This window comes from Vicugna pacos, chromosome 9, assembly GCF_048564905.1.
Source record: "Vicugna pacos chromosome 9, VicPac4, whole genome shotgun sequence".
Taxonomy (NCBI): Eukaryota; Metazoa; Chordata; class Mammalia; order Artiodactyla; family Camelidae; genus Vicugna; species Vicugna pacos.
The window spans coordinates 29,478,307-29,496,783 of NC_132995.1; the positions used below are offsets into that span (position 1 = coordinate 29,478,307).

At 45.1% G+C, this 18,477-nt stretch overlaps 1 pseudogene; it reads right to left on the reverse strand.

The window, feature by feature from the left end:
- LOC140698316 (MFS-type transporter SLC18B1-like) overlaps positions 1-18,477 on the reverse strand; it is a 485,714-nt pseudogene that overhangs the window by 177,503 nt on the left and 289,734 nt on the right.

The following is an 18,477-nucleotide window of genomic DNA, read 5'->3' on the forward strand; positions in this document are numbered from 1 at the left end:
AGCCCACCGCTCACGTGTGTGAGGCTAGAAATCCTGAAATACTGACCTTCTTGAACAGCGCCTGGAACATAACAGGTGCTCAATAAATGTTGGTTAAGCCAGCGAATGGATTGAAGCCCATAAGTGGAAAATCAGTGGGAAACAGGAAGGCATGAGAAGGGGGATAAAGGCTTGGGGTGCCAACCCTGGGACTGCGAGTCAGGGGCATGTGGTCATTCTTTTGACCATTAATTAACCTTTTAGATTTTCAGATCTCTCATTGGTCAAATGAAGGGGAAGAGTTGGATGATCTCGCTAAATCCTCTTATAATTCCATGATGTAAATTAGTGATTTACAGCCATTATTAAAAAGCATAATTATCTTTTCAAATAAAATATCATAAATCCGATAGAAGGGGATATACATCTGTTGGGAGCCCTGATCCCCTAACTAGTTAGTTTCCCATGAAATCCCCTGCAGTGTTTTATCAGATGGGTGACCTCCAATGAACCCCATCTCTCTGTGTCCACACCTTTGTGAAGTCCCTTCCCCTTGAATCTGGGCTGAGTCTATGACCTGGTCCAGCACGAGAACACAGCAGAGGTGAGGATAGGCTAGTTTCTGGACTAAACTCTAAGAAGGCCTGGAAGCTTCCAGAACCTGGAGCCACTGCATAACAAGTCCAGCTACACTGCTGGGGAGGCCACATAGAGAGGCCATGGAAGGCCCATGGAGAAAGAGAGAGGCCCTGAGACTACCTGGAGTGACAGCAAGAGACCCAACCTTCCCAGTGTGCTAGCCCCAAGTCCACCCGCCAGCTGAATGACTACAGGCAAGGCCAGCAGGACTGCCCAACCAAGCCTAGGTCAGACTGCAGAACTGTGAGCAAACAAAACGATTGCTTTTGTGTATAAGGGGAGGTAACTAGGTCATTTATTTATTTACTTACTTTAATGGAATACTGGGGATTGAACTCAGGACCTCATGGATGCTAGGCATGCACCCTACCACTTGAGCTATCTCCCCACCAAAACAGTTGTTGTTTTAAGGTTTTAGATGGTTACAGAGATTACCTAAACAGCCATCAATGCAAAATTGACCCATATAGTGGAGACCTGCACAGCTGTAAAAGGAATAAGGCAAGTCTAGGTTTACTGGTGTGAAATGATCACAAGATTTACCCTCACTTGAGAATGCAACATTCAGAAGAGTCTGAAGAGTATACTTCTATCAGGATAGGAAGACAAGCGTGTGTGTGTGTGTGTGTGTGTGTGTGTGTGACTGTTAATTTGTAGAATATTTCTGGAAAATCACTTAAGAAACTAGTCACAGGATGGTAGATTTAGGATGAGAGGTGCTTACTACCATTATCTACCATTTCACACCTATTTTTTTTACCATGTGCCCATTTATTACCCATTCAAATTATAGAAATAACATTTTGACACAAACAAAATCCAGAAGTGAGCTCTAGTAACATAATGTTGCAGATGACAAGCTGTAACGCTATGGTAACACACTATTATGTGAACCTGATGACTTAGGTCTTTGACTAAATTTTACTCAGAAACAGTATGTCCAGAATAGAGGAAAGAATTAAAAACCCAGCTGGTCAACAAATACCCTTGTCATTCCTTGCATCAGAATGGGAGATGTGAGTGAGGAGGGGGTTCTTGTCGTGGGCGAGGTCTCAAGTTCTCTAGTGCCTCAGGTTCAGTTCTCCACAGGTCCAGAGCCAAGGATTTAGGTAGAAGTAATTAGTTGGGGAGGTGGTCCCAGGAAGCACCAAAACAGAGTGGGAAACCCAAATAAGACAGGAAGGAGGATCAATAAGGAATGTGTCGATGGTTGGCACAGTGGGCAGCTGGGGCTCAGTCCCACTGGGGACCTTCAAGAGACAGGGTGAAGATCGCTGAGTTGTCCTGCTCGAAGAGGGAGGAATCTGAGGTATTTATCCTCCCCTTCAGTGGGACATCAACTCTCCAGCACATCCAGCCTACCCCTATGTGCAGGCGGAGATGCCAGGTAAAGGGCTGGGGGGAGGAAGTCATATATGAGTAGAGAAAGTGAGTGCCAAGGGGATAGAGGCAGGACACCATGAGTGTCAGCTTACCTAGAGGCACAGCCTGTGGTAAGAGCTTTGGCACCAAGGAAGCCCGGAAGGAGAGAGAGTCACGCATGTCAGTGTTGATCACTTAGATTTACTGGATGTCTTCTGGAAGAGCATAGGAAACTGCCTCGTCTCCATCCCACCCGTCTGCAAGGAGGAAGGAAGAAGGATGGCCAAGGGATTCCGGCTCCTCTGCACTTCGGAGGTGGACACGTGAAGGTGTCTAGTGGCTGTCATAGCATCTTGCACCTCAGTGGCAAGAGGCAAGTCCTGGGGCGGGACATGAGAACTGCATCATGTGAAGTGAGGAGCCCAGCTGCTGCTTCAGTGAGCCCTTCCATCTGTAACACGGATGGACACTGTATAATCTGGCTTCGTAACTGCGGGAGCAATGCATGCCCATGCTGGGGCCGCTCAATTGCTCCCAAGGCCAGAGTGGGTTTGGGGTGGTGCACAAATGCCTCTGGTCCAGGAGGCAATGTGGGCCAAGTACAGGGTGACGTGTCCTAAGACACGGCATCTTAGAGCACATTGTATCAAAGTATGCTATGTCGTCAATGAGAAATTTCCTTAAAAATTTTAAAGGTAGAGATTATTAAATAATGTGGATAAGCCCATAGAAAAAAAAAAAGAAGTAATTACCAAGGCCTAATATTGGTTCTCCAAGAGCAGATCAGACAGTACTAACCTACTTCCATTTTTGCTAAAAATTACTTCACTGATAAATATTGATCTAAGCAAGCGATCATGTCACTTATAATATTCTTGGGGACAACATGCCAAAACACAGGTAAGAGGACTGTGCAGTTAAAAGGGGATTTGTTGCTGATTTCAACCAACCACACTTACATACAACCTGGAAATCTCTAGATATACGCCATATGGCTTTTGTCATTACACCTCTTATAGTCAATATTCTTTCTTCAGTGATTTGGATAAGGGCACCGCAGGCATCCTCACCCAATTTATGGATGGTATAGATAGGGAAGGAATAGTTGGTATTGTTTGATGGCAGAATAAGGTTTCAAATTGTATGGACAGTTCTTGTTGTTAGGTGAAAACTAACCATATACAATTTCAGCGTAATAGAATCTGTCTTTAACATAAAAAAAAAAAGGCAACTATGTAAATACAGGGTCAGAGAGCTGGACTGACAGCAATTGAGTTGGAAAAGATCGGAGGGTTTTAATCAACACAAAGCTCAATACGCTCCAACAATGGAACTGCTTTTTTATTTAATACCATTTTAAGCAGTAATAAAGTATTATTTTCAGTTGAAGGGCAGTGATGATCCTAATAGAATCTGTGAGGGGCATATTACAGCTGGAGTATTGTTTGCTCAGTTCTGGGTGAAAGAGTTAGCAATTATATACAGGAGGGATTTGGAATGCGTGTCACACAAAGCATGGTTATCAGCAACTGGGGACAAATGAGAACAAAATGATGATATTTTCGGGGAATAATAATGACCTCCATCTATTTGAAGAGCATTCAGGTGTAAAAGGGAGTAGGCCTAATCTCTGTCGCTGTACGTTTTAGTTGGCTATTGCCACATTAATGCTGTGGCTTATTACCACATCTATTTACCTCTTAGGTATCTGTAGGTGAGCAGGAGTTTGTCTGATCTGATGTAGGCTTGGCTGGGCTTGGCTTCAGATCATGGATGGGGTTCAGTTTTGTTCCATATGTCTCTTTTTCTTTGAGAATCAGTGGGTGCCCTGGGGAATACTTTTCTCATAGTGATGACACAAAAGGGCATTCCCAAACGAGCACACAAAATAAAAGCCTTCGCTGGCATCACATCCAACATATTCCGATCACCCAAATCAAATCACCCCAAAGGCAAGGGTCAAAGAATCCTATGGGGCCATGAGAAGGGAACTGGTTGTATTAGTATTACAGAGTAGTAAAACCAATGCTTCAACTTATCCGCTCCCCACCCCCAGCTAGTAAGGCAAAACTTGGTCAGTGGGCTAAACAAGAATACTGATTCGCGTATAATGTTAAAAAAAAAAAACAAAAACTGAATGATCACTGAAACGGCCCAACAATAAATGTAAACTAGTGAAATCCTTGTCCAGATGAGGTTAGACACAGTCCAGTCAGAAATGGAATTCCCGTATCATTTACGAAGTGAGATACTGAGCCAGTCGCTATCTATCCACCTTTAACATCCTACAGTTCATGCTTCTGTTCTGCTCCACACCCTTCTCTCCAGACTCGGACATCCTGAGGCTATTTCTCCCTGAGCCATCCCCTGGGAAGTTTAAATTTATGTAGATGGCTTTTTTGTGTTCCTGAGAGTTACATATGAGTATTTCTTGTCTTTTCAATTGCTTTGGAAGCAGAGCAGTGGTACAGGCTGGGTCTTAAACTTCTCTGCATCTTCTAGAGCCACTAGCTCAGTGTTAGGCACCAAGTCCCTACAATGACCCTGAACAGCCACCCAACACCCAGCCCAGCCCCAAACCATCTTTCCAGCTTCATCTCCTACTTTGCACACCTTATGGTCCAGCCAAATAGAGCTACTGGCCCGTCCCCATACACAGCCTCTGCTTCTCAGGGCTTTGCTCACTCAAATACCGTTCTCTCTTATCCTCACAGGTCCAGATCCAACCTCTTCATCCAGGGCAAATCAAATGCTACCTTTGCCAAGATGTTTTCACTGATACTCTGTCCAGAAAGAAGTCTCCTCCTCTCCTGAATGCCCTAACACTTCCCATGAAACTAAAGATTTTCATGGGGTAGGAAAATGGTTCACAATCTTACTCCTATTAGAGTGATTTGGGACTATTAAAAATTCAAACCCAGGTCCCATCCCAAGGTCATCTCATATTATTAATCTGGTAAGAGAAAGTCCAAGTAATAGGTTTTTAAGGGAAAAAAAACTTAGTTAACTGACATAGCAAGACATATGGAAGTACGTGGTTTCAGGATTGGTCTAGCAGTTTAATAATGTCACCAAGAACTTAAACTCTGTCTCCCTGATTTGTCATGTATCAGTAATGTTTTCCCTCATGGTTGCAACATAGCTGCTATGGCCCCAAGCATCACATCTTCACCCCAGCATACCAAGTACAAGGAAAGCAGGCATGGGAGAAGTGTTTTTCTCAGGTGTCTCTCTTGCCAGAGAAAGAGAGAAGTTTCCTACACATATTTCCTTACATCTTATTAGCTAGAACTGAGCCATATAGGCATCACTGATCTATCTCTGGGAAAGGAGAATGAGTTGTCCAGGTCAAGCATGATCCATTGCTGGGGTTAGACAGTCCTGAACAAAATCCAGACTCTGAACTGAAGTCTGCAAAGAAGGATGGATGATGAATAGCAGCTTGTATCCACAGAAGCCCCTACGAGACAGTAAGCTTGCTGAGGGCAGGAATACGTCCGTGCACATAGAAAGTTTATGAATCTCCAGAGATGCCCCATAGTCACTTGCTAAATAACCAAACCTTCTCTCTCCAAGCCATTGTCTCGAATGCTATTTTTTATCAGACTGTAATGCATGCAGTCACACGCCCTTCTTATTTTGACTCCTGAAGATGTCCATCTCCCCAGGATCTCCAAATACAATCCGGGGTTTCACTGAGGGCTGCAGAGCCCTCATGGATGTAGGAATCATGTAAATATGTGCTAATGATTTAGGTTCCTAGATAAATATATAACTATGAAGGAGGCATGGATTAAGCATAGCTAGCATGTAGGATTTGGTCTGTCCCCTTATCACCTGCATGAGGCAGGACAGGAGTGAATGTGTCACGCAAACCTGGGATCAAATACGAGCTCGGATATTTACTGCCCGTGTGACCTCGGGCAAAATATTTAATCTCTCTGAGCCTTGGTTTCCTCACATGTAAAACATGAACCTTGTCCCAAGGATGCTATGTGGACCAACACTGGCTAAAAAAAATGCTGCACTAACAACAGCTACCACTTTCTGAGGGCCCATTCCACAGTTGGTCCAATTCTACGTATTTTACACACAGTATTATTTTTAATTGTCCCAAAAACAAAAGGCTCAGAGAAGTTAAGTGACTTGCCCAAAGACACACAACTCATAGGTGAGGGTTGAACCCGGGTACTGGACTTCAGGGTCAGTTCTGGAGCATATCAACTGCTCAGTCTTTCTTGGTTTCCTTTTTCTTTTTCTCCAAAATCCCCAGACTGGTTGCTGTAGGCAATCTTTGCCTTAATTCTGTGATGCATCATTCTCCTTTTCTCCTTTTCGGTTTGATTCCCAGGTTAAGTTTTCTTAAATGCCCATCTATTGAATTCCCTTGTTAACACACAATTCATTTAGGCTGCCCTGCCTTGTTTGCATTGGGGGAAGTGCAAGGGAGACGGGGAGAAAGACCAGTGGACTAGCCCTTTCAGCTTGTATGCCGTTTTCACAGCAGAATGCTGTGTCACTCCGCGAAGCCCTCCTCTCAATCTCCCTTTTCCTGGAGAACGCCAGCCTGGTTTCACTTCCCCTTTAAAGTGTCCACGGCACTGTGTGCCCCCGATCACTCCAGCTGGATTGCACTGGGCCTCACTAATGGCATCATATCCTTTTCATAATAAGGTATCCAAAAAGGCACGGTAGACTTTTGTACGCAGCCAGAACCGCCGCATCCACACGGATCCCATGCATTGTTCTATCGAATACCCTCATTTTCTCTTTTCAGGAAGGACTGGGATCAGCTTTCATCCTGCCTCTTATGAGCCAGGAGCTTACTTTCTCCAAGTCGTGGGGCTGCTATTTCCCAGTCCCTGCCAGTTCCCATTTCTGCATGACATCCGTTGACCAGGATGCCCCTACATAGAACCAGGACTCAGGTCAATCAACACTTGGCATTCTCCTCCAAAGTCTGTTCTGCGCATATTTCTAAACACCTGTTGCTTTTCTGTCCACCATCTTTCCTCTTAAGTAGAATCTAGGGGACACATCACTCTCTTTCTTTGGTGCTTGCATAGCCTCACCTGCTCATCACAAAAGAGCCATTCTTACGCTAAGGCTGATAGATTCACATGGTGGGTGATTTAGCCTGAATCTGAACGCGCTGTAGAACATTTAAAAGAACAGTGTAATTCAAAAAAAATGCTAGATGGTCTCCCAGGCATATTCTACACTTTACATCATTTAATCTGTATCACAAGTCTCAGAGGAATATATTATCATCACCCCAGACTTACAGAGAAGGTGGAGGCTAAAAAGGGCTCGGTAATTTGCCCCAAACTATGCAGCTGGTGAGTATCAAAGGAGAGATTTGAACCCAGACTTTGGCTGATTTTCGTGGCCACGAGCTTAGCCACTGTTGTCCAGTGTTCCTTGCTTTTTCGCTCCACACACCACCTCGCTGATATTTCCGTATTTGCCTTCTGGTTAATGTTCACTCCCCCTTCCACAGTACACCCTGTCAAGGGTGTGGCATGGGCTCTCTGCTTCCTGAGTGCTTGTGACTCAGTTTAAACCAGCTCTACTCCCTTCTGAAGGGACATTAAAAGTGACAAACCTGAGCTGAATGAAAACCAGTGCATAAATGGTGACCAGGCAGAATTTTGTCTTTCCTTTTACGTGTGTTGATGCTTCTTTGGTAGCAAAATGACCCAAACATTATCTAACCTTCAGATCGTCCCAGAGGACCTGCAGGAAACCCCCAAACACCCAGGAGGGGTGAATGGGGATGCACGGAGTAGGGAAGGCTCTGACACAGGATTATTGGTGGAAGAGAGAGCATTATGGACCATTTTATTTTTCTATTGCAAAATCAATGTGGTAGAGGGGGTGTGGGCTTTGGAGTCAGATCCAGGCCCGCAGGACAACCTTGGGCAGCATCCTGGGAATTTTAGGCCCTCCTTGGCTTCCTTAGTGGTGGGATGGAGCGGGCCATATGCCCTCCTGGGAACATTTTGTGGATGTATGAAATTTTGTCATGAAGTACCCAGCACATACCTGGCACACTGCACATGCTCCCGAAACCAAGCAACAACCCTTCTGAGAGACACAGCGTGGCTCACTCGGAAATCCCAAGTGATCCGGGGTTTGCACTCAGCCTCGTTTCTAAGCCGCTGAGGGAACCTGGACTTGTTAGTCCCATTGCTGATTCAGTTTCCCGCTTGGGAAATAGATCTCATCCTCCTGCTTGGCCTTCTGTGGATTTTGACAAGGATAACCGAGAAGCCCATGGAACATCTTGAGTCTGAAATAATACTGTTAGATAATTCTTTGTTTGCCTAGTAAAAGAAAGGCAGGAAGGGAGGGGAGAAGAGGAGAAAGAATCCCAAACTGATGTTTCCAGATTTGCAAAGTGAGCAAGAATTGATGTTTGGTACTTACTGGTCTCTCCTTTCCCTGCCAACTTGTTTTCCTCCCTTAAGAAAGTGGAGAGGGAGGAGTCATGGGATCTCCTCCACCCAGAGAGAGAGAGAGAGAGGGAGACACGTGTCCTTCCTATTATCCCTCAGATTATGCCACCAGGAAAACTGCTCACTCTGTGTTTCTGCCGATGGACCTCACTGCTTCAGTTTCCGCATCTGCTGAAATGTGTTTAGTAACAGCTGCCCTGTGCACCTGCCTCACCGTTAGAGGAGCCCAGTGGATAAGATGGTGGGGAGACGAGACATAAGCTAGCATTCAGATTGAAGTGGAGCGACTTCCTGGTAGAAGAGGGGGAGCACTGGGCCAGGAGGGAGCAAACCTGAGGTGGAGCTCAGGCGTTGACAAGCAGCAGCTTCGTGACTTCGGGCAAGTCACTTCACCTCTCTGTGCCTGGCTCGGCTTCCTCAGCTCACCATGGGCAAAGCAGAACCTGGCGCCTGTGCCTCTCCAAGCTGGAGGACCCACGAACTCCCACGCATGGGGACACCTTGAAAATTGCACCGGCAGGATATATTATTCCTGCCGTTATCTAAGGTCAGTCCCAGGTTATTGCTGGCTTTTTGTCTTGTTTTCGCACACAGGAAACACACAGACTTGTAAACTCCTTAGCAGTATGCATTTTTAGGAGCATCTGAGGTCCCTTTGGGATTCTATCTCGCCCCAGTCTCTTACAAACCCGGAAACAGGGTGAGTGTAAGACACAGTGAGTGTGGGCCCTGGGTGGGGGGGTACACACCTGACCTAGAAGGGACAGTGGAACTCAACGCCAAGAGCATGAAGGAGTGGAGGTCCAGTGGGGCCAGATCTGATTTTCAAGGAATGCCAATGATCTTGATTTTTTTTTAATGTAAAACCTACATTTAAGATGTGCAGCCTCATAAAACATTGTAAACAAAATTCTCTTGTCTTTTCAAAAGCGCTGAAAACAATTACCTGGTGCTTCCGTCCCTTGCTGCAGACTGGGGGCTGGAATCTAAAGAGCAGAAGAAGGCTGCCTGGCTGGTGGGAACTCAAAGCTCAGAGCTGAGACCGCCTGGCTCCAACACAGCCTCTCTCAGTCTTGTTAGTTACAGCCAGGTCTCCCGATTCCCTGGGCAGGGCTTGTTCTGCCACATAGGCTTCCTTTTCTAGGAAGGATATGGGAGAGGCGAGAGATCAACGAAGAAGAAAAGGAGAAGGAACTAGTGAAGCAAAGGCAAGAGAGGTAGACCCTGCCGGGCACCACCCAGCGAGGGCCAAGCATGCCCTCCAGAGGAGCACGGGCGGGTACCCCCTCCTCCCGCCTGCTCCAGCACCCCCGAAATGTCAGTGCACCCTGGGCGGGTTTGGCTGTTGCCCCCGTGCATGGAGCAGAATGCATGCAATCCCCAAATCTACCTGGTGGGATGTGATGGTGCCGTGTTGTTAGTTTCAAGTACCCACAGAGAGTTTTCCTCCAAAGCATGGGAGGTATGACAGCCTGGCAGGGTTGGCCTCATACCGGCAGCCCTGCTGCTGCATCAGGGGACAGGGAAGTAGATTGTAAAACACTCTGGATGCTATCACAGGTTATTAAAAAAAACAGCAACCGCCTCACTTGATTGTGCCATGTTCCTGATAGGAACCAGGGCACTGGAGGGGGTCTCTGATGTTCTTAATGACCCTCTTCCCTTGCCTGACCCTTGACCCACCTGCTTCCTCTGGGGCAAATCAGGGGATGGATGTAACCTTCTTTCTTGATTCCCTTCACCCCCTGCCCGCTTCCCACCGCAGAGGCCCAGGGAGGACAGCCAGCTCCTTGAAATCGCGGCTTCAGTGTCCGGTGTGCTGCTGCTTCTGTCTGAACCTCGACTCTTCCACTCACCAGCTTTGTGATTTAACCTCTTGGAACCTCACTGTCCTTAGCTCCAAAATGGGAATGAGATCATGAAAACAATGTAAAGAGGAAGGAAGGGCATAGCTCAGTGGTAGAGTATATGCTTAGCATGTGCGAGGTCCTGGGTTCAATCTCCAGCACCTTCATTAAAAATATGTGTGTGTATTTGTTAGTTATCTTGATTGTGGTGGTGGTTTCATTGGTGTGTATGTCTATCAAAATTCATCAAATCGTACATCTGAAATATGTGTAGTTTACTGTACAGGAATCCTACCACAATAAAGGTGTTTTAAAAAAAGCACAGTTATCACATTGATCAAATAAATCCATAATGTATTACACAGCCCAAAAAAAGATATGTATATTTATGACTGAAACATTATGCTGTACGCCAGAAATGGACACAGCATTGTAAACTGACCAGATTTCCATAAAAGAAAATAAGTTAAAAATTTTTTAAAAGAAGGTAAATTTTTTAAAAAATTGAAAAAAAGAAAAGAAAGTAATGAATGTAAAGCATTTCTCTTAGGATGAATGAGAAGTAGTCAACAAATGACAGCTATAGCTAGGGGATGGGTGGTCTCTAGAGCTCCCAGACTCTGATTCCAACCAGGAAGCTGAAGAGGCAGTCCAGCACAGCATCCCAAAGGGTAGGTTCCGGGGCCAGGCTCTCCTGACTTCAGCTAGGTACTTAACTCACTGTGCTTCCCTATCCTCCCCTGAGATGCAGATAATAATAGGAGCTACCTCACGGGGCCATTTGGAAGACTGGTAGAATTAACCCTGGGATGTGCTTAGCGTTCCACCCGCTGTGAGTGCCGAACAGATGAGAAATGTGATTATCTGGTGGGCGCTATGGAACCCAGACCAAAGCATGAGCTCAGCCCTTGTCATTAAGGAGCTTAACGTCTAGAAAGAGACAGAAAAATGCACATGAGATAGTTCACAGTGAAGTTGCAGGAGATGCTGCTGACGCCCACCGTGTCCTCTCGGGTCTTGGCCTTGTGGTTCTTACACATCGCGGGGGCCCACCTTCCAACTGACAGCCTCTGCATCTCATCTGAGATCCTCCACCGGCATCCAGAGCCTGTTCTGCCCATGCTTTCAGCGTGGTGCAAATCCTTGAGAATTAACACTCCCCCACCACCCCGCTGCCAACCCCAGGGAGCAGTCCTCACGCAATGATTGATGGGAGCTGCAGTATAAATACCCCAGCTCCCTCACGCATCAGGGAGAAAAGTCTGCATGCAGGTTCTGCTTTGGCTCCCCAAGTTCCCGGACAGGGTGGAGCCCTAGTTGCCAAGTGGCTTAAAGACACATCATTTAGTGGCTATCTTCCTGTCTTGTCGCATTCCTTCTTTCTCCTCCTGATGTTTATGGGGATCATCTCCAAAGAAGTTACTTGCACTTGAATCCTTCCCTTGGCAACCATATGATGATAGATACAAACTGAGGGGCCAAGCTGAATATCCCAAAGTGCTATGATATAGGCAGCAGGTGCCAGGAATCCAAGGTCAGGACCTGGAGAGAAGCCCTTTGCTGTGATCTCCTTCAGTGCGAAACTGCTGCATGCCTAAAGGCTGATGTCTGCACTCCACGAATCCACCCTCAGGTCCTTGTTTGGAAGCAGGCTTCTTAGCAATGTCCCCAGAGGCAGGGAGCCATGGGTGGGCTGATGCAAGAAGCTGGGATTGTGTCTCTAGGCTGGGACCCCATCCCAGCTGTGGGCTTCTCAACTCAAATGCAGCCTCAGTGATCAAGAAGCACAACTTCATCCAAGCAAACAGGAGTTCCCTCTTCACTCTTTAATTTTTAAACAGAGGTAAAATATAAAAACATTTAAGTCTCTGGGCCCTTTTTCTGTAAAAAAATAAAGAATTAGAACAGTAAACCCAGCTGAGAGGAGTCTCTCTCATGATGGTGAGACTAAAAGACACATTTCCTCAACAAATAAGGAGACAGTGCTGCTTCTGGACTGGGTCATGGTTGTATAAATAAGTCAAGTTCTAGCTCAATCTTCTATGAAAAATAAAAACATAGGTGAGAAGAGAGGAAACAAAACAAAACAAAACAAGACACACAGAGCCAGCTCTGATGCCCAAATGTTCACTGGAAGAAATGAATACATTTATGAGACAAATCTGCCTTCTCCCCAAAGTTGCCCGCCCCAGAGTCACGAGCAGTTCGTTAGGACTTTCTCCTCCATGTTGACAGATAGTTTGAAAATCTAACAGAAGACTAGAGTGTGGGTGCCCAGGCTTCAGAAAAAGCAAGGAGATAAAGGGCAGGATTTTCTTCAAAGAAATTGGATATTTGCAAAAAATCAGGGCCTGGACAGCTTTCCTTGTAAATGCATCTTTTTAAAAAAACGTTTTCTAATGGAGGTACTGGGAATTGAACCCAGGACCTTGTGCATACTAAGCATGCACACTACCACAGAAGTATATCCACCCCCCGTGCCCTGGACAGTTTAGAGGAAGGCAGAGAACACTCAGAACGCCCACCTCAGGCTCTTCCAAAGCAAACACGGTCCTTTTCAACCATGCACAGGTGTTTTTTCCTCCCAAAACAAACACAGAAACAAATATTTGCAGAGTTACGAAAATTCAACAGAAGTCACCTGGGCACAAGGTTTCCCCACCTGTACCCAAGATCTCTGGCCTGGGATCATTAAACAGAACCTCACCACTAGTTTCCATTGTAGGACAGGAAACCCTTGGGCCAAACAGAATTGTTTCCTGGAATGTATTCATAAGGTAAAGGTCTGTCTCTTTGCAAGAAAGTGTTTGCAGCTCCAAGGGAAGAAAGGATTTTAGACAAAGGCAATGCCAGTGGTTTCTTCCTCATCTCCCCATATCTGCAGAAATGCCCTCAAAGAGCACATGACCGCCTTGCACATCAATCCATTATGATCATCCGGGGCACAAAGTGTGATGCTGACCACCTTGGATAAGTTCTCATTTGGTTGTTGGGCCCCAGAAAGGCCCTCGCTTGCTTTTCCCGAATGTCCTAGGGCCGTGAAGGTGAACAGGTCTCAAAATTCAGAAAGGCAGCTAGGGAGTGGCTGTTCCACGCTCCCCATTTCATCCTTCTGCCTTTTTCAATGGATCTGGAGAACCTGGCAAGACAAGGAAACGAACATGGTCATGGAAAGAGGGAAGAAAGGAAAGAGAAAAAGGGAGAAAGGAGAGAGGGAGAGAGAGAGAGAGGGAAAGAAGATGGGAAAGAAAGGAAAAGAAGGGAGGAAGGAAAAATTAGAAAAATTAGAAAAGAGAAAGATGAAGAGGACCATGGAAGGAACAGGAAAAAAGGGGGGGGAGGGAAAAGGGGAGGGAGGGAGAGAGGCAAAGAGAGAGAAAGAGAATGAGAGAGAGACAGAGAGAGATCTGCGGCTGTCAGACCCTCCCTGGTTTACACTGAGGAGCCAGATAGCCTCTCAGTGAAAAGCTGAGATTAAGCTCACAACATAATTTCCATTATGTTAATGTTGCTTTAAAATATATTGCACAGAGCGCTGCAACAATCAAATTATCAATTATAATGTCTACTCGGAGTAGAAAAGTGTTGCAAACAGAGGGCTGATTACTGCTTCAGTACATCCAATCTGCATACTCATTGTTCAGTACAGGGAAAACAAATTATCTTGTGTTGGCCCCAGTTCAAATTTAATTAAATGAGTGCAAAGCAATTATAATAAAGTACAATAGTGTAGTAATGAAAGGAAAATAACTCATTAACCTATTAATCTTTATTTATGTTCCTCTCAAATAACTATGTAATTTCTTTATCACTGCATCCCATAAGAAAAAGTAGGGTCTCACTGCTTGTGGCCTGGTTTAACAGGTTCTAGTTGGTTAAGATGCCTTTGCGTCGACGATTTATACCAACTTTCCTTAGCTTGGGGGCCACCCCTCGATCTCCCATCAAGCTCCCTGCCCACAGGGACAGTGCGTGGTCTAGATTTAGGGCTCCTCGTTCACGTTTTCCTGACACTTGTCAGTTGCACAAGGTAAATCTCTCTGGAAGCTGAGATGTGCTTACCACAGCATATGGGGAAGAGACACCAGCACATCTGCTGTGTAAGGCATTGCAAAGCCAGAGAGAGGACAGAATACTCTGGGTGAGAGAGAACCCCAGTGCTTTAAGCCTGTGGAGATACTAAGAGCTCCCAGTGCTTCTCAGCTGACGACGTTTTTCACAGGTACGATCTCATTTAAGCCTCGCAGCAACACCATGAGGTGATATGATTATCGTTGCCTGCTTTACAGATGAGGACATGGAGTTTTGAAATAAAGAAACGTTTTGCCCAAACGTCGAGGCTCACCCACAGCAGATTCAGGATTCTAACTTTGAGTAACAGCCCCTAAATCCTCATTTCTTTCCCTGGGAATCTCGCTGTATGATCTGGGGACCAGCATCTTTGTCATCATCTCAAAACCCCTCAGAAGTACAGAATCTTGGGCCCCACCCTATAAAGAATCAGAATTTGCATTTTACAAGATGCTCTGGTGATTCAGATACACGTAGAAGTTTGAGAAGCATGGGCATTGCTGGACACCATGGTGCCATCCTGGTAAGAACAGTCACTCTCTCATAGCAACTACGAGGCTGAGCATTTCCTGGCAACTCTCAACGCCTTGGGATAACCTTGAAATGACCTTGAGTGATCCAGGTTGACTCTGGCTCTGGCTTCCACTGACATATCAACTGAAGATACGGCTGGAGATAGAGGATGTAGTAAAAGTAGAAATGGTTTTTCTCTAACCTTACACCTGGGCCGAAACCCCTCACCCCTTTCTTCAAGGATGATTTATGATAAAATGGGGAGGGAAGAGAAAGGAGAAATGGGTGAGCTGAGAAAGGAAACAGACATTTGTTAAGTTTTTACTTTGTTCTTGGGGATTTTTCCATGTATTATTCCATTTAAGCTTCACAATGAACACCTTTTTTAGAAAAGGTGACTGACAACAGGTTTAAGTGATACGTCCAAAGTCACCTGGTAAGTGACAAGGATGAGATTTTGCTTGGTTTCAAAGTTCACACTTTCACTGTACTACATTTTTTCCAAAACGAAAAAGAAAGAAAGAGAGAAAGGAAGGAGGGAAGAGAGGGGTGGAGGGAAGGAGAGAGGAAGGACAAAGAGGAGAGGGAAGGGAGGGCAAAGGAGAGGGGAGAAAGGGAGGGGAGAGCAAGATGAGGTGAAGGCTGGTGGGGCAGTCATTAGTGCTGTTCCCAAGTATCTCCAGTTCCTACTCTTTGATGCACAATAAGGTGCTAGGTTTGGAGCACAGGGTTCCTGATGACCAATCTTTTCTTGACACAGAACATTTCCCCCAAGAAAGGACTGGAGCCCCATTCCTTGCCCTTCAGTCCAGTGGAAGCCCCAATGGGTGCATCTGCCTCTATATTCATGCTTCCCCCGCCCAGCTCAGAGGGAACCCAAATTACTGGGTAAAAATCAGGGCAAAGGAAAACAGGTGCGTGTAGTTGCCAGCAGACGACCACCTTGAGGGGGAGAAACCCTCAAAGTCCAGAATGATAATCCTAACTGTAGTCAACTGCAAGCTACTTCACCAGTCAGTTTTGGCTTGTCTTTCTTATGACTATTTTGGGTTGTCTGAAGGATAGAAGGGCAAACATCAGGGATGAAGGGATTGTCCTTTGTAATATCTCAATGTTACACTCAATTCAGTGCAACTGTTTACAGTAGCCAAGAGATGGAAACAACCTAAATGTCCATTGACAGGTGAATGAATAAAGATGTGGTATATATACACAATGGAATACTACTCAGTCATAAAAAAGAATGAAATAGTGCCATTTCCAGCAACATGGATGGACCTAGAGATTACCATATTAAGTGAAATAAGTCAGACAGAGAAAGACAAATATCATATGACATTACTTATATATAGAATCTAAAAAAAATGACACAAATTTTATTTACAAACCAAAAATAGACTCGCAGACATAGATACAAACTATGGTTACCAAAGGGAAAAGGGCAGGGGTGGGGGATAAATTAGGAGTTTGGGATTAAGAAATACATTACTGTATAAAAAATACATTATATATGTAATGTATATATAAAATAGATAAACAACAAGGACCTAACATGTAGCATGGGGAGCTATATTTAATTTCTTCTAATGAGCCATAATTTTAAAAACTGTCATACAGTCTCCCTAGATACAACTGTTGAACTCCATCTTTGAAATGTGACAGCAGTCACAGACAATATGTGAACACATGGGCACAGTTATGTTTAAATAAAACTTTATTTTTATAAACAGGTAGCAAGCCAGATTTGGCCCATGGACTATAGTTCGTCAACCCCTGCTCTCTGTGAGACAGTCCTCCCTGGCTAACTGTAGGGTACAACACTGTCCCTTATGGTTTCCTTTAACCCTGCTCACATCTTTGAAAACAATCCTTTACTAAGCTTCCCTCAAATTATCCAAATTGTGTATGCCATCTGTTTCCTGCTAGGACCCTAATTGATGCACTTGGCTTTGCATTTCTCCAACACAGGCTTTAATTGCAAAGTAACAACAACAACAAAATCAACAACAAAAATGGAGACTATGACCAATTACCATACATCAGGGACACAGAGATGGATGTATTCATCCATCTCGGAATATGATAGAATATTTCACAAAGTTGCAATATACTATTAAAGTTGCCTGGAGCTGAAATAAATAAACCTTTTTTTTTTTTCCTTGGGGCCTGGAGTCTCAATCCTGCTGCCCTCCTTGTCCTCTTCTAATGGAATGGAGGTCTGTTCTAATTAAACAAGAAAACACATCTTTTCACAAGGGGAGAACGGAGGGCATTGTACTCAGTGCTCAAAGAAAGCATGCTTTAATAAGAATCCTTTTATAATCTCTGCTTTTATTTGTTGCTTCCCAAAGCTTTTGCTGGTAATAAAAGGATTGTAAAGTTGACAAATATAAGCAGGGACAAAGAAGTTTGAGGAGATAATGCCTTGGTGAATGAACAAGTAGTTGAAAGTGTATTGATCCCACAACACGTAGAAGATGATCATGAAAAGCTAAAGCTGCCATCAGGGTGGTATTCCTATTACAAAGTAAAAGTCCCTCCAGGCAGGACCATATAGTCCTTGTATGCCGAAGTGTGCCCAGCCTCAGGGAGAAGAGTAATTCGAACTGAAATGCAGAGTTGGGGATCTGAAGATCTGGGTTCAAATCTTAGATGCATTGCACTTCTCCTAAGCTTACTGCTATTCTGCATAATCAGCAAATGGAGCTTCAGCAAATGTGCCACGTTCTGCTATGGGCATGTTATGGGTGTCTGTTGTCATTCCACCACTATCACTATCACCAGCAGCATCCATTACTCTTCTTGTCAAAAGCCAACAATTTTTACTTGAGGTTTCATCACTCCCCTACTCAAAGCCTTTATACTTCCTGTAGGGCTTTGTCTCCAGGGCATGGTGGAGCATGTAGCCAGACCTGGGCCAATCAATTCCCTGCATTCCTTGGCCACAAAGAAGATTGGTTTCATTATAGGCACACATGATCCAGGTAACCAATGAGACCGAGAAGCAATAACTGATCAGATGGGCTGTCCTTTCCCACTAGACTTCAATGTGAGGGCTGGAACTGCTGCAGCCATTATGCCAACGTGTGGAGCCTGAGGCTGAAGTCAACAGAGAAAAATGATGACACTGCTCAAGTCCCCAGTACAGTCTTGCCTTAAGCCAACTGTAGTGAGATTAAGAGAAAAATGTAAACAAGTTTTTACACTTCCCTGCATCCAACCCCTTTGTAAATGTGATTGCAGATTGTTTCACTGAGAGCATTAAAAGGTAGAGACTATTTCCTACCCCATAAATATGGACTGGTCTTGTGACTTGCTTTGGCCAATGGAGTGCAGTGGAAGTGATGGTGTGCACTTTCCCTTCCCCTCAAAATCTGGCCAGGATGCAGCAAAGCCTGGACTAGCCTGCTGAAGGAGGAGAGATGAGGGAGCAGGGAGCCAAGCATCTCAGCCAACTGCCAGAAGCAGTGCTACCTAATCCCTCCACAACTGAGTAAGGATGAATGAGGAAGATCTGTGGAAACCAGAAGAACCATCCAGGGAGAAGCAAGATGGCGGAGTAGAAGGATGCTTGTAGCTCACCCTCTCCCACAAATACACCAAAACTT